Source organism: Lynx rufus, unplaced genomic scaffold (assembly GCF_022079265.1).
Source record: "Lynx rufus isolate CCGP_SWC_20201006 ecotype Redwood Valley unplaced genomic scaffold, mLynRuf1.p SCAF_32, whole genome shotgun sequence".
NCBI lineage: Eukaryota > Metazoa > Chordata > Mammalia > Carnivora > Felidae > Lynx > Lynx rufus.
Genome location: NW_025814848.1, coordinates 3,681,993 through 3,695,563, shown reverse-complemented (window position 1 = coordinate 3,695,563; position 13,571 = coordinate 3,681,993).

Here is a 13,571-nt window from a genome sequence, read left to right as displayed (position 1 = left end):
CTTACCAAACACTTAACATAGAATTTACTCGGTGCCGGGCATTGTGGTCGACCCTTCAGAACGTTGGCTTACTTGACCCTAAGACCACCCACACGTTCCGAACCTTGTCTATAACAGAAGCCCCCCGAACTGAGTGGCCGTCAAAGGTGATGCTGTTCGGATAACTGATGCTTCCTCTCACGTTTTCTGATTATTGTTGGTTGCCAGGTGGGTGCGATCGATTCCAACAGCAAAAAGGTTTTTGGTTTTTTGTTTTTTTTTTTTTTTTAATTTTTTTAATGTTTATTTTTGAGAGAGAGAGAGAGAGACAGAATCCGAAGCAGGCTCCAGGCTACAAGCTGTCAGCACAGAGCCTGATGCGAGGCTCGAACTCATGAACAGTGAGATCATGACCTGAGCCGAAGTCGGATGGTCAACTGACTGAGCCACCCAAGCGCCCTGCAAAAAGGTTTTTAATAAGATGCTGAGTTTCTCATCAGAGTCTAGTCTTGATTCTGTTTCCCTGCAGGGTGAATCTTTAAGGCTCTGTGCGTGTCCCCATGGCCACCGTACAAAGGACCACAAACTGGGGGGCTTAAAACCACAGAAATGCCTTCTCGTTCTGGAGGCCAGATACCTGAGCCCACGGTGTGGGCAGGGCCGCGCTTGCTCTGAACGCTGGAGGGAGAGTCCTCCCATGTCTCTTGTGGCTCCTGCCGGTCCTTGGCAAATGGACACATCATTCCAGCCCCTGCCTCTCTCTCCCCGTGGCTCCCCGCTGTGTGTGCCTGTCTCCATGTCAGATCCCCCTCTCCTCTCTCTGAGGAGGACACCAGACATCTTGGACGAGGGCCACCCCGACGACCTCATTTTAACTTGATTACATCTGCAAAGACCCTCTTCCAAATGAAGTCATGTTCACAGGTCCTGGGGATGGGGCCCCAAGACCCCTACCAACCGGACAAGGGTGGGGACCCAGGACCCCAATGGACAACGCTGGTCTGGCTGCTGGTGTTTGGATTCTGTAGAGTAGGGCTTACACACTGTGACGCCATTACTCCAAAGAGGAGCCCACTGGAAAACGGTCCTCCTACCAAAACGAGGACCGTGGGAATTGTTGGACGGGAGGTCTCTGAAGGATCTCAGCACAGTTAACACCGTGCAGTAAAGTTGGCTGACTTGATCAGGGCTACAGGGATTTTTTTTTTTTTTTTAAACAAGATTGAGGTTATCCTTTGTAACATTTGCCTTTCTGGCAACACACAAAGACTACAAATGAGAAAGCACTTAATAGATTCTCAACAGGTACAGTTCAAGACGTGAAGAGTTAATACCCAACCGGATGGGTCACTTTGATGTGGGAAACATAAGCAAAAGCAAAAATTAAATTTCCTTACAGTTTCCAGCCCAGTCCGGGTCCGTGAAACAGGCAGAGTGGCCTCTCTCTAGGAGCTCAGCCCCTAGATGATGATGGCACTTTGCTGAGGGCAAGAGGTGACCTTAGCTTAACATTATCCCCACCCCCCACCCCCCCAAAAATCCTCTGAGGACTTAGAAACATTTAGAAATTTCTTTGGAAACTTCTTTATCTCTAGTCCCTCTAGATATATGTTGACAATCATACTCTAAGCTCATGGCCCCCTCATAGACATCTGAAGGGTCTCATGACTGAGTTCTTAGTAAACAGTAATAAATGACATTTTCCTAACGATAGCGAGCCCCCTCAGGGTCCTGGAAATCTTGTTTCCAAAATTCCTTGAAAGCTTGTGCTGTCCCTAACCCCTCCCAACTTGAACGGATGTCATTGGTCACTCCCCGCAACCCCAGCGCAACTCTTTCTGCCTCCAGTCCTGTCCCGGTGCTATGAGAAAACCACCTTTTTGTACTGAAGATGTCTCAACAATTCTTTCTTAGCCATTCACAACAAACCCCAACATTTCCACATCAACGTTGGCATGAAGATTATTTTGACTTAAAAAGGCAATCAAGGGGCGCCTGGGTGGCTCAGTCAGTTGAGCGTCCGACTGTAGCTCAGATCACAATCTCGTGGTTTGTGAGTTCGAGCCCCACGTCAGGCTCTGTGCTGACAGCCCGGAGCCTGGAACCTGCTTTAGATTCTGTGTCTCCCTCTCTCTCTGCCCCTCCCCCCCCCAAAGGTAAACCTTTTTTTTTACGTTAAAAAAAAAAATCAAAACACACAAGATTCAGGGAAAGCTCTTTAAGTCCCCCTCAACGGTGGAAGAAAGAATTTAGACCGAGGCCCTGCTCCAGGAGGGCTCACAGTAAATAACCACAGTTCTACCATGAACTAGGGGTGTAGATGGGGAGCAGGAACCTAGCACAGCCGGTTTGATCCAAGTCCTCTGTGTCCCAACTGTGTCTGTGTGGCCATGAAAACTTTTTCTTTTTTTACCAAACATTTACTCTCGTACATCTCCTGTGAATGGAATTTCTTTCCTGGAAGTCCCAGACGCCTGCCCGCTTCTCCTTAGTTCAGAATGACATTTATACCTCGTTTGGCCTGTCTGGGATTTCTGTCCGTGTGGATTCCCCGTACGTACGCTATTAAATTTGATTTTCTCCTGTTAACCTGTCTCATGTCAATTTGATTCTTAGTTCAGTTAGAAGGACCTTTGAAGGGGACAAGAATGCTTGCTCCCGGACAGCTGACAGATGTATCAGTAAACTTCTGGAAGGCAGAGAAGGGCACAGACAGCCAGACCCTGGCAACGGATTGAGAGAGGACATGGTATTTACTTAGTTCCGTGGAGGTTTGCTAGGCTACGTCTCAGCGGATCATTCTGGGCCAGTTTCTCCTGGCACCCCGCGGGTCCTTTCCAGTGTGTACATTCGCATCGTTTATCTCTGGAATGTCTTCGAGGGATGTAATTGTAGAGGTGAGTTCTGTTACCTTGTGAAAGCTTTATTTTTCAGGCACACCACGTGAACGCTGTGACGTCTTAATCCAAAGGTGACCGCTAGAGCGGAAACACAAACCTTCCCAAGAACCAAAATGGATTTCTCGCAAAAAGGACACACCAAATAAGGTAAGGACACATTAACGGTAGCATAACCCCCGCAGTAATTGCCACATGATATAAGTGACCGAGTTGAGACCACACATACCGGTCATATGAATACACATGGGTGCACATCACTTACCCATTGAAAAAGAAGCTTTTTTAAATGGCTCAGAAGCAAACCCAAATTCCACAATGTCAAGGAGACACGCCTGAAACGCAGCGATTTGAAAGGCAACAGGTAGGGAGGGACAGAGAGGGACCGGGCAAAGGGAGACGGTATTGGTGAAGTTTTGGGGTGATGGCGGGGGGGGGGGTGTGGGTGGGTGGTCTGGAGTTGATGGCCAAGAAAGAATTCTTGAGACATCTTTGGTGCAAAAAGGTGGTTTTATTCCAGGGACAGCACCTTTGGGCAGAAAGAGGCCCCCCCCCCCCCCCCCGCTGGAGGACCAGGGGGGAGACTGGTTATATATTTGGGAGCTGGGGGAGGTAAACATAAGGGGAAGTTTCCAAAAGGCTTTCGCATGCTAAGGAAGGCTCACCTGGATCCCGGAGACCTAGCTCTTGTCCAGCGAAGGTTGTTTTTCCCTCTTGGGGAGCATTAGCATTACGACAATAGTAGGGAGGTCTGGAGAAACATTTCGCTCCATTTGCCTCGAGTATCTGTCAATGGGCTGCAGGTTATAAGGACTTTAATTAACTGCCATTTCCTTCTGCCTTTCTTCCCCACATCACTGTGGAGGGGAGGGTGACGTTGGGCTCCAGGAAACTGAGTCTCTAGGAGTTTCTGGAGATGAGGCTATTGATAAACTTGCCTTTTTCTTGTAATTTAATTTGTAAGCTGACGGAGACTCCTGTCCTGCATGACTGTGATCTCTGTTCAGTGAACCTTCTGTTTCCTTTCCTCTCCTTTGTTCTTGGGCAGCCAGGAGAGCCCGAGGAATGTCACACACATCCCACCTTGGGGTACTTTGTCCTCAGCCTGCCTGAGGCTCCCTCATCAGTGTGATAGCAGGTGCCCCAGCCTCAGAAATTGGACTCCCCGAAGCATTCAAGGCCCTGCGGAAGGCAGGGTACTTGGGAATGCATAAAAGTAAGCATGATGCTAAGTAAGACCTGGTTTCCCAAGACAAAGATGCTAAAGGCTAAGTGATGGCTCTGCTTGGGTGGTCAAGTGGCCGTATCCGGAGTTTGATCAAAAGCAGTCCCCTTTTTCTGTCTCTGTGACGGGGAGAGGGACAGCGCGCTGCCTTCCAGGAGCTGTGGGCGGGGCCCAGGCTCAGCCTCCCAGGAAGGAGGCAGGGGTGGGTGGTCCTCGCCCCTCGCCCCAGGCTTTCCTGTCGGCCTGCTGGCCCGTGTCTCTGCTTCTCTTCTGCTTGGACCGGCTGTGTCTCCTGTCTGTGCAAAGGCAGAGGGTGAAGCAGAAACCGGGATTTTGTCTGTGTCTACACTGGCTGGAGTCCCTCATCACCTTGGTCGCCTCCAGCACTGTCCTTAGTAGACAAAGAAACTTCGTACCCCAGAGGGTCATTGAAAAGCTGGCTATTGTTCCTTTGAGTCGTTTTGCAAAGACGCGGCTCGAGGCTAGGGTTTCAACTTCATTATTTCCGGCCTAGCCAGTGAATTCGAGCAAACTTCACGTTTGAATTGTATTTATTTTCTAGCCCCGGGGAATCAAGGAAACCGGTTGCGGCTCAGACACCCTCGGATCTAAAGTCTGCCTTCTCTTTGTTCTGATGAGCCGTTATCTTTTTACTTAGGGCGTATTTGTGGGCATTGCCTGCGGGTGGACGGACCCGGCGGGGTTTCGGCGAGGCCGGGCCCAGGTTCGGGCCCAGGTTCGGGCTGCCGCGTGGCCGAGTAGGGTCAGGGGCACAGAAGGAGTGACTGTTCCCGGCCTGGAGCTGGGTGGAGGGTGGCGGTCACCTGTTCGGTGACTGGGTCGATGCCAGCGAGTACCGGCCCGGCGGCGGCCGAGGACACGGGAAGGAGCAGACGTCCGCCCTCCGAGGGCTCGGTCCCGTCCAGAGACACACAAGCGTGTGTGCGCATCGCTCACTGTGATGAGGGAGCGTGGGGCAGGCTGACGGCACCCCCGTCCCCCCAAACCAGGAAAGGACACAAAACAGAAGGTTAAGCGGATAAGGTCTCCACCAGTTTTCCAGGAAAAGGCAATCCCATCACAGCCTCAAGTCCAGGGACTCCCTGCTGTCTTGATGCTGATGCTTTGCTAGAGGGAAAAACAACCTTGGCTTGACCAGAGCCAGGCCTCCAGGAAGCCTTGAGCTTGTGAAAGCCTCTTTGGAAACTCCCTCCTGGCTTTATCTCCCCAACTCCATAAAATGGCCACTCCCCCCCCCCCACACACACACACAGGGCAGCTCTTTCTGCCCACGGATCCTGTCCCCAGGCTTTAATAAAATCACCTTATACACCAAAGACATCTTCAAGAATTCTTTCTTGGCCCTCGGCTCTGGACCCCACGAACCCCAACCATCAGCCCAAAGCTTCGTCTACCGGATCCAGCTCTGCCCACGCCCTTCTCGCTGCAGACCCTGGGCGGTGGGGCCAAGGGCCCCCCCACCCCCACCCCGGAGAGTCAGCGCCCAGTGGGTGGGAAGGAGCGGTTGGGAGAGGGCAAGCCGGGAGGGCAGGGACAGGGGTCTCCCTCACGGCCGAGGGCGCTCCCCCCACCCCAGAGCTGAGGGCCGGCGTCGGGGAGACCCCCTTGCCCGAAGCACCATGGGAAGAGGGCCCGCGAATGGACTCAGGGGAAGACACGAACAGTGAAGTCCGGGAGTGACCTCGGGGCCGCCAGCACCCCAGCGCGGGGAAGGGCCCTGGCCCCTGGTGCTCGCCCCCCCCCCCCCGCATCATCTGTGAGTGATTATGGTGTCCGGCCTCTGCTTCCCGTGGAGGCCTGCTGTCCCCCTCCGTGAACGTCCCCTCCCCTCTGCCTCCAGGAAACCCCAGCATTAACTTGGAACTTTCTTGTCCTCCGTTCTGCTGCCCTCAGTCAGAAAGTGTCTGAATTGCACTCATTTTCTCCTTTCCAGCAGGACTTGGTTCAGAGCCCCCGGATTCCTCACGTAGACACCCCCCCCTACTGGCTCCAAGCCGATCTTTCCTCCAAGTGCACCTCAGGACTGTGTCACCTGACTTAATCACAGCAGGGGGCTCTCTGCCATGGGGTCAGGCCTGCGGTCCTTAGTGTGGGCACCAGGGACCCCCCCAGTCCCCTCCGCCGTAACACCACAGCAGCACCAGCACTCGGCGGGCTCTGGAGGGGTCTGGCCACCACGTCCCCATGGCCTGAAGTGTCCCTGCTTTGTGTGCCTGGCACGCTCTCCTGCAGCCCCCAACCACCGCCCCCCCCCCCCACAAGTCCACTTTCACACCAGCTCCACTGTGACCCTCAGAATCTTCTGCCGACTTCCTGGACAGCACTCTGCCCCCGTGTCTGGGGATCTGGGGTCTCACCTCGACAAGGGCTGCACCTCACCTGCCATTAGACCAGGGGCTTCTTCATTCACTCAACAGACGTTTTAGCGCTTCCGTGAGCCAGGCAGGCTTCCGGCGCCTGGACCCAGCTGTGAACAGATAGACAGAAGCCCTTCCTCTTGGGCCCTACAGGAACAGACAATGAATAAGGACTGTGGTTGGTCTATTTAATGGTGATGAGTATGGGGGGGGGTAGGGAAGGGCTGTGTTTTAAAGAACGCGGTCTGGGAAGGTTCTGGAAGAAAGCAGCTGTCAGGGGCGCCTGGGGGGCTCAGTTAGTTAAGCATCTGACTCCTGATTTCGGCTCAGGTCATGATCTCAAGGTTCATGAAATCGAGCCCCTCGTTGGGCTCCGTGCTGACGGCGTGGAGCCTGCTTGGGATTCTCTCCCTGTCTCTCTGCTCCTCCCCCGCTCGCTCTCACAGTAAATAGATAAACATAAAGTAAAAAAGATATTTTTTAAAAAATTGAAGTGAATTAGTTGGCTCCAGTAATTGAAAACTCTGTCTTCAGGTATAGTTTGATCCAGGGGCACAGTTTGATTACCACACAGATGGCGACTGGCGTTAAGAAAGGCACTTGAACCTTTGAAAACACCAGCTGAGCACGCCCCTATCGCACAGCAGGTCTGCTGTGAAAGGCGTAAATGGGTAAATAATGGCACCCGCGTCTCGCTGCGTGGCCCCCCACACCCACCCGCGCGCCGTGCAATCCGCCGGCGCCTGCCCGGTTGAACTGAGGGCATCGTCAGGTTCCAGGCCAACGTGGAGAGCCGCCGGTGGCTGGCATCCTCCAGCTTCCTTCAACGGTGAGGCGGGCTTGTGGTGTGGCCTTGTCACCGGCTCCCTTGGTCCCTCGCTCCTGCAGAGGTGACAGGGGTGGGGAGGCCGCCATGGGGCAGGGCAGAGGCAGGGCCGTCCTGGGCCAGCAGAGGACGGCAGTCAGCAGAACGCGGCCTTGCCCCCACTTAGTGGACACAGTGGGCCCAGGGGCCGCGTCCCCAACATACAGAGGGCCTCGGACCCTGGGCACGTCCCCAAGCAGAGCATGAGGGGTGACTCTTTGCCCGGGGAGCAAAACCCGGGCGCACGAGTTCCAGGAAGGTGTTCGGTGGGGGAGCCGTGCCATTCAACCCCCGGGTGGGGGGTAGGCAGTGCGGTCCCCCCGAGGGCCAGAGGACACGGCGAGGCCGGGAGTCTATTCCTGCTTAGACCCAGGCTCCCTCTGGGGACCCGCTGGCCAGGAACGCATTCAATTACTGAGCACTTTCTCTCACTTAGAGCGAAGGCATTTGTGCGACGCCTTTTTCTCTGCTGTTCCTGCCGAGAAAAGGTGGGCACGTGGTGACTCAGGCCTCGTCACGCCAGCTTTGCGCCCCCCCAAGCTCCGCGTGGCCTTGCGGTCACCAAGTCCCGGGCGGCGGGAACGGACTGCACGGACACCTGCTTAGACACAGAAAGCTCGGGAAGGGCTCACCGACGTCCGCGTTCTGGGGGGTGAGGCCCCGAGGCAACGTGAGCCCTCCTGGAAGCAAAACTGTGCCCCGTTTGCCTCGTGTCGCACTTCGGTTTTCCCGAATCTGACTTCTGCCCAGTGCGTCTGTTGGGTGTGGAGGCGCCCAAGCCTGGCGAGCCGACTTGAACTTGGGAAAGTGTGTGCGGAGCCCCGTCCTCTCCTCTCCTCTTCATCACGGGGCTGGGAGGGAGCACCGCTTAGGCAGGTGGCCAGAGGGAATCTTCCCAGCGACGACGACCGTGTTTGTAAATCGGGATGACAGTTTCCAAGGTGATGACAGGCGGGCAGATGGCAGCTAGCTTTCACTCAGGCCGGCAAGGCTTCTCGAATGTTAAAATCAGGAGCTCTTGATCCCTCTCCGGGGCTGCTGTGTTAGTCTGTATGCAGAAGCAGGGGTTGTCGACGTCCCGAGGTTGTGTCCTTTATAAAGCTCGCCTCTGCCTTCCTGGTAATATCTGTGCCTTCCCTGTCCGATGGGATCCACGTTTCCCCCACCGGTGACTTTCCGGGAGAACGTCAACCTCTCAAGGATGCGGTACATCTTCCGCTTAATTTCCGTAGGCTGCTCGCTGATTTTTAAGCTGAGCTCGGGACGGGCCTGCCCTTGTGTCGTCTGTACAGCTGCCGTGGGCCACTGCACCTTTGTCATAGACGGTGACGCGGAGAACGGGGACCCGGCATTTACAGCGGACCGCAGCTGTGACGTTCAGGCAACTTACCACTTCCGTATTCAAATAATGAGACTCTTGCGTGAAACCGTGGCCCCAAAGAATTGAAAAATTGTTCTGCTTTCCTTTTGGGTCTTGCGTTCAAACGTCTTGATCCGTCGTCAGGGTTAATTGTTTGTGTCAACTTGGCTGGGCCACGGAGCCCAGAGATGGGGTCAAACATTATTCTGGATGCTGCTATGAGGGTACTCCTGGATGAGATTAACTTCTAAATGGGTAGACGTTGAGTTGCACAGATTGCCCTCCCTAAAGGGGGTGGAGCTCACTCAGTCAGTTGAGGCCCGAATAGAATAAAAGGCTGACCTCCCTGGAGCGAGAAGGGGTCTCCTCTCTCTCTCTCTCTCTCTCTCTCTCACACACACACACACACACACACACCCTACTGGTTCTGTTTCTCTGGAGAACTCAGACTAATATGCATGCTTTATTTTTTTAATTTTTTTAACGTTTATTTATTTTTCAGACCGAGAGAGAGCATGAACAGGGGAGGGTCAGAGAAAAAGGGAGACACAGAATCTGAAACAGACTCCAGGCTCTGAGCTGTCAGCACAGAGCCCGACGCGGGGCTCGAACCCACGGACCGCGAGATCATGACCTGAGCCGAAGTTGGATGCCTAACCGACTGAGCCACCCAGGCGCCCCTGCATGCTTTGAGTGAAGGTAGCTTTGGCTCATGCGAGCCACCCACCCACCCGAATTCTTGGGGTCTCTGTCTGACGGACTTTCTGCTGTTCTCTTTCTCAGGAACGAATGAGGAGTTAATGATATGACTCCCTGCGGGGCTCCCCGGAAGTTTCCACTGCCAAGAAAGAACAAGCACGCACAGACACAGGTTGTAATGGGCAACCGGCCCCTGGAGAGCTGGCAAGCATCGTCACCGGGGGTGTCCGTGAGGGTGGTTGTGCAGGAGGTGAGCGTTTGACTCGTACACGGGTAAAGACACGCACCCTCGCCACCGTGCAGGGCACCGTCCCACCCGTGGGGACCACCGCACGGTCCGATCCGTGGGGGCCACCGTCCCATCTGTGGGGGGCACAGTCCTGTCCGTGGGGGTCAGCGTCCCATCCGTGGGGGGCGTCGTCCCGTCCGTGGGGGGCACTGCCCCATCCCTGGGGGGCCTGATGGAATATAAAGCCAAAAGAAGGGCAAAGTCCTTTTCCTGCCCTTGGACACGGGAGGAAGGTTCTCAGGCCTCGGCCTGTCATAAACCTCCTGCTTTCTCTGCAGACCCCCTGACACAGGGGTTACTGCTAATATGGACAGAAGTGGAGGAATCGTCAAATGCGGAGCCGAAAATGTGGTGACCAGTGAACTACCCCCGCCCCGTCCCCGAGTCGCTCGGAGACACTTGGCCACCTGTACCTTATATCTTCCTCCTGAAGAGTTGAAAGTTTACGGGAAGGTTGGCAAGAACGGTGCAAAATGCCTCTCCTCTGAGGCCTTGGAGGGTAAGATGCCACCATGACGCCCATCGACCCCTGAACCCTCGGGTGTGTTTCCCACAAAGGACGTTCTCTTAGGTTCTCACTGCACCGCCACTGGGATGATGGCCCACTGCCCCCCGACCTGCAGACCTCGCTCCGTTTCCACCAACACCTTAGAGAAAAAGCATCTCCCCAGGACCCCTCCTTGCATATTGTGGCCCTGCCCCTTGGTGTGCTTCGATCTGGAAGGTTCCTCGGGACTTCTGTGACCCTTGTGTCCTTGGCACGTGGCAGATGGTAATGTAGGCTTCGTCTGGTGCTTCCTCAGGGTGTGCTGCTCTGTCAAGCCCGCGGGAGAGGGGGGCCTGGTCTCCTGCGTCCCGTTGGGGCACCTGATCTCCACGGCTCCCGGCGGGCGTGTATCTGGCAGCTTCCGCACCGTCAGGTTTCTCGTTTCTTCCTCTTTGTTAGTAACTATTTTGTGTGGACGGACTCTGCGGTTACATAAGTATCGTTGTATTTCCAATCTACTAATTTAGTCATTTAGGTCGGCGTGGGCTCGGGCTTCCTGCCTTTTCCCGTGAGTTATTACCCAGTACTTTTCGTCATTTGGTGCTCAAATAGCCCCCGACTTGGCCGGTGGGAGCCCTTCGGGCTGGCTTCCGTGTCTGTCCACGCGGCCCTGCCGTTGCCTGAGCATCTCCTCGGTTTCTGGCACAGAAAAACGCCCTTCGACACTTGACCTCTACATCGATGTCTATACTGGCCCACCCGTGTTGTCAAGGAGCTCACGCTGAAGGCGCCAATGCCAGTCGAGCGCCACGGCGGTTACTACAGTCTCTCCCTCTCCACACCTGTGACTTCCTCTGATGTCAGCAGAGCTAGCCGGGACCGGTCCGTGTCCTGCCGGGCCCCACGCGTGCGCTCTGACACCCGCGCTGGACCTCTTTGTCCCCCACCCCTACGGGGCCTCATCCCACCGGGGCCAAGCCGTCTGGGGGGGCCTGAGGGGGGAAAGGAGGGAGAGTAAGTTGGCGCCTTGCAAGGCTGTGTCTAGGGTCCGTATTTTCACCATCTGTAAGTTTACGCACCTGTGCTTACGGAAGATGTCAAACAGAAGCCGGGAGACCAAAGAGAACGATGCATATTTAGTAATGACAGGGTTCTAACAGCTAACACTCAAATAATTCTATCCCGATTATCTGCTGTGCAAACCCACCCAGAGGGCTGCCAAGAGCCTCGTCTGAGGGTTAAATTAACCCGGGGGACGGCCTGGATTCTCCCCACCATGCAGGGGTCTGGCTGGCCTGTAAGTGGAGTCTCTAGGTGCCTTCACGCTGGATCTTTGGGACGCCGTGGCCGTTTGCTTTGCCACATCTGTTTCCCGAGCTGACTGCAGCGCGGAGAACCAGGGCCTTTCCCGGGATGTGTCCGCGGGAGGCGCGGGAGGGCGCCGGGCGGAGTGGACGGAAGCTCGTCGCCCCGAGGAAGGCGGAAGAAGCAGCCAGCATTCCTCCCTGAAGAGCCAGCCTGGCAGAAATGTCCCTGAGCTACGAGGACAGCCATCGCCTCGCTGCACCTGCCGCCCGGATACAGCTCTGTGCTCGGGCGAGCGCCGAGCCCTCTCAGCGTCCCGGTTTCCCGTCTGGCCTCGGCGTTCTCACGGCAGGTGCGCTGCAGCGGGCGGTCTTTGCCTCAGAAACGGCGCCTTTCCCCTCCCCGGTTCGTCTCAGAAACCCCCGTGAGCAGGACACCGAGGAGGCAGCATCTCTGGGTGGGAACAACTCCGTACTTGGCACAGTGGTCGGTCGGTGCCCGTCAGCCCTGCGGCCTGTGTGTCCCCACTGAGATGACAGCAACGTGAGGCCATCGTCCCCCGTGAGTCAGGAGGCACAGTGCCGCCAGCTGCCCCGTGAGGCCATGCGAGGCTCACACGCAGACCCAGGCCCTGGCCCGACAGTCGGTGGGGCCAGGGCAGACACAGAAGGTGGGCGGGTGTAACTGCCACCTCACCGCCTCGGGGCCCCGTGACGCGCTTTGTCCTCCCTAGATGAGCCTGCCGTGGGCTCTGTCCCGATGCCTGTTCATCACGGGGCGAAATGAAGCAGAGCGAATCCCAAACAGACACGGCTGTGCCGAAACTTTGGTGTCCCCACTAATCCATAGTGGGGTCGCTTAGTGGGAAAGAGGAAAAGCGCCCAAGGGCTACTTAAAGAGTCAGACCCCTAAGATGATGCCGTATGAGGACGCGAGGGCAGAGCTCACACAGCGTCCCCAGGGCCGGGAGCGGAGGGCCAAGATCCCAGCAGACAGGAACGCGTACAGGAATTGGCGAGCGAGAGCCCCCTTTCTGGATCTCTTGCGCCGTGATGACTGGTTTCCAGCTTAAGAAAGATGTCCAGCTGGCTCCTGAGGTTGCCTGTGGAGGAAGTTGTCACCTGGAGCAGACGCAGGGGGCGTGGCTTTCACACGTGCTCCCAGGACGCCCTCCGGAAGGGCTCACCAGCGGGGACTAAAGAAGAGCGTGCAGGCAGCTTCGGTCCACGCGAGGCGACGCGAGGCGGAGGGAGAGCTCGCCCATCGGCAGGTGCACGGCTCCGACACCGCCCCGGCCCGTCCTCTGCTCCGTCAGCGCCGCGAGGTCACCTCGGTGTCACCGGGGCCAGGCCCGCTCTCAGCCTCTCAGCCTCTGCTTCCGGAAGCAGGCACATCGGAGACCAGTGGCTTTGCCTCCTGCCGGTGGGAGACTCGAAGGGGCCGTTACCGAGGCTCCCTTGCACCCGGGGCAGCTGACTGTCCTTGTAGGGGTCGTGCTTCCCGGCCCCTCCCCTGTCCCTCTGGTGACAGGCACCTCACCGCCTCCTCCCATGGCCTCCTGGGCCTTCTAATCCGTTCTGCAGTTTTTATTACTAGCGTGTTCGCAGCGCTCACGGAGTGCTCGCCGCGACACGGAGACCCTCCGTGGCATCCCTGGTCTCACAACGTCACGGGTGCCGAGTGCGGACGTTGGGACAGACGACGCAGCAGCAGCGGGGGGGGGGGGGGGCGAGGGACCCAGGCCACGCGGACGCGAAGTATCAGGCCGGCAACTCAAGCTGAGGAACGTCCGAGTCTGAGGCCAGCTGCCATCTGTCCCTTGTCGATGACGGGTTTCATCTCTCCACATACACAGCCGCCCTCGATCGCTTACTACCAACTCCTTGCAGATGAGCCGGCCACCGGACACGTCTGGAAATCGTGGGCACGGACTGTGTCCAAAGCGACTCTGCCGAAAAGCACCCACCGTGCCCGGGACACACAACCCGAACCCTGTAGTCAGGTCTCAGTCCCTCGGGCTGCGGCCGCAAACAAAGCCCGTCCTGAGCAGCATAGACACAACAGACCCTGGTTCCTCCCCGTTCCGG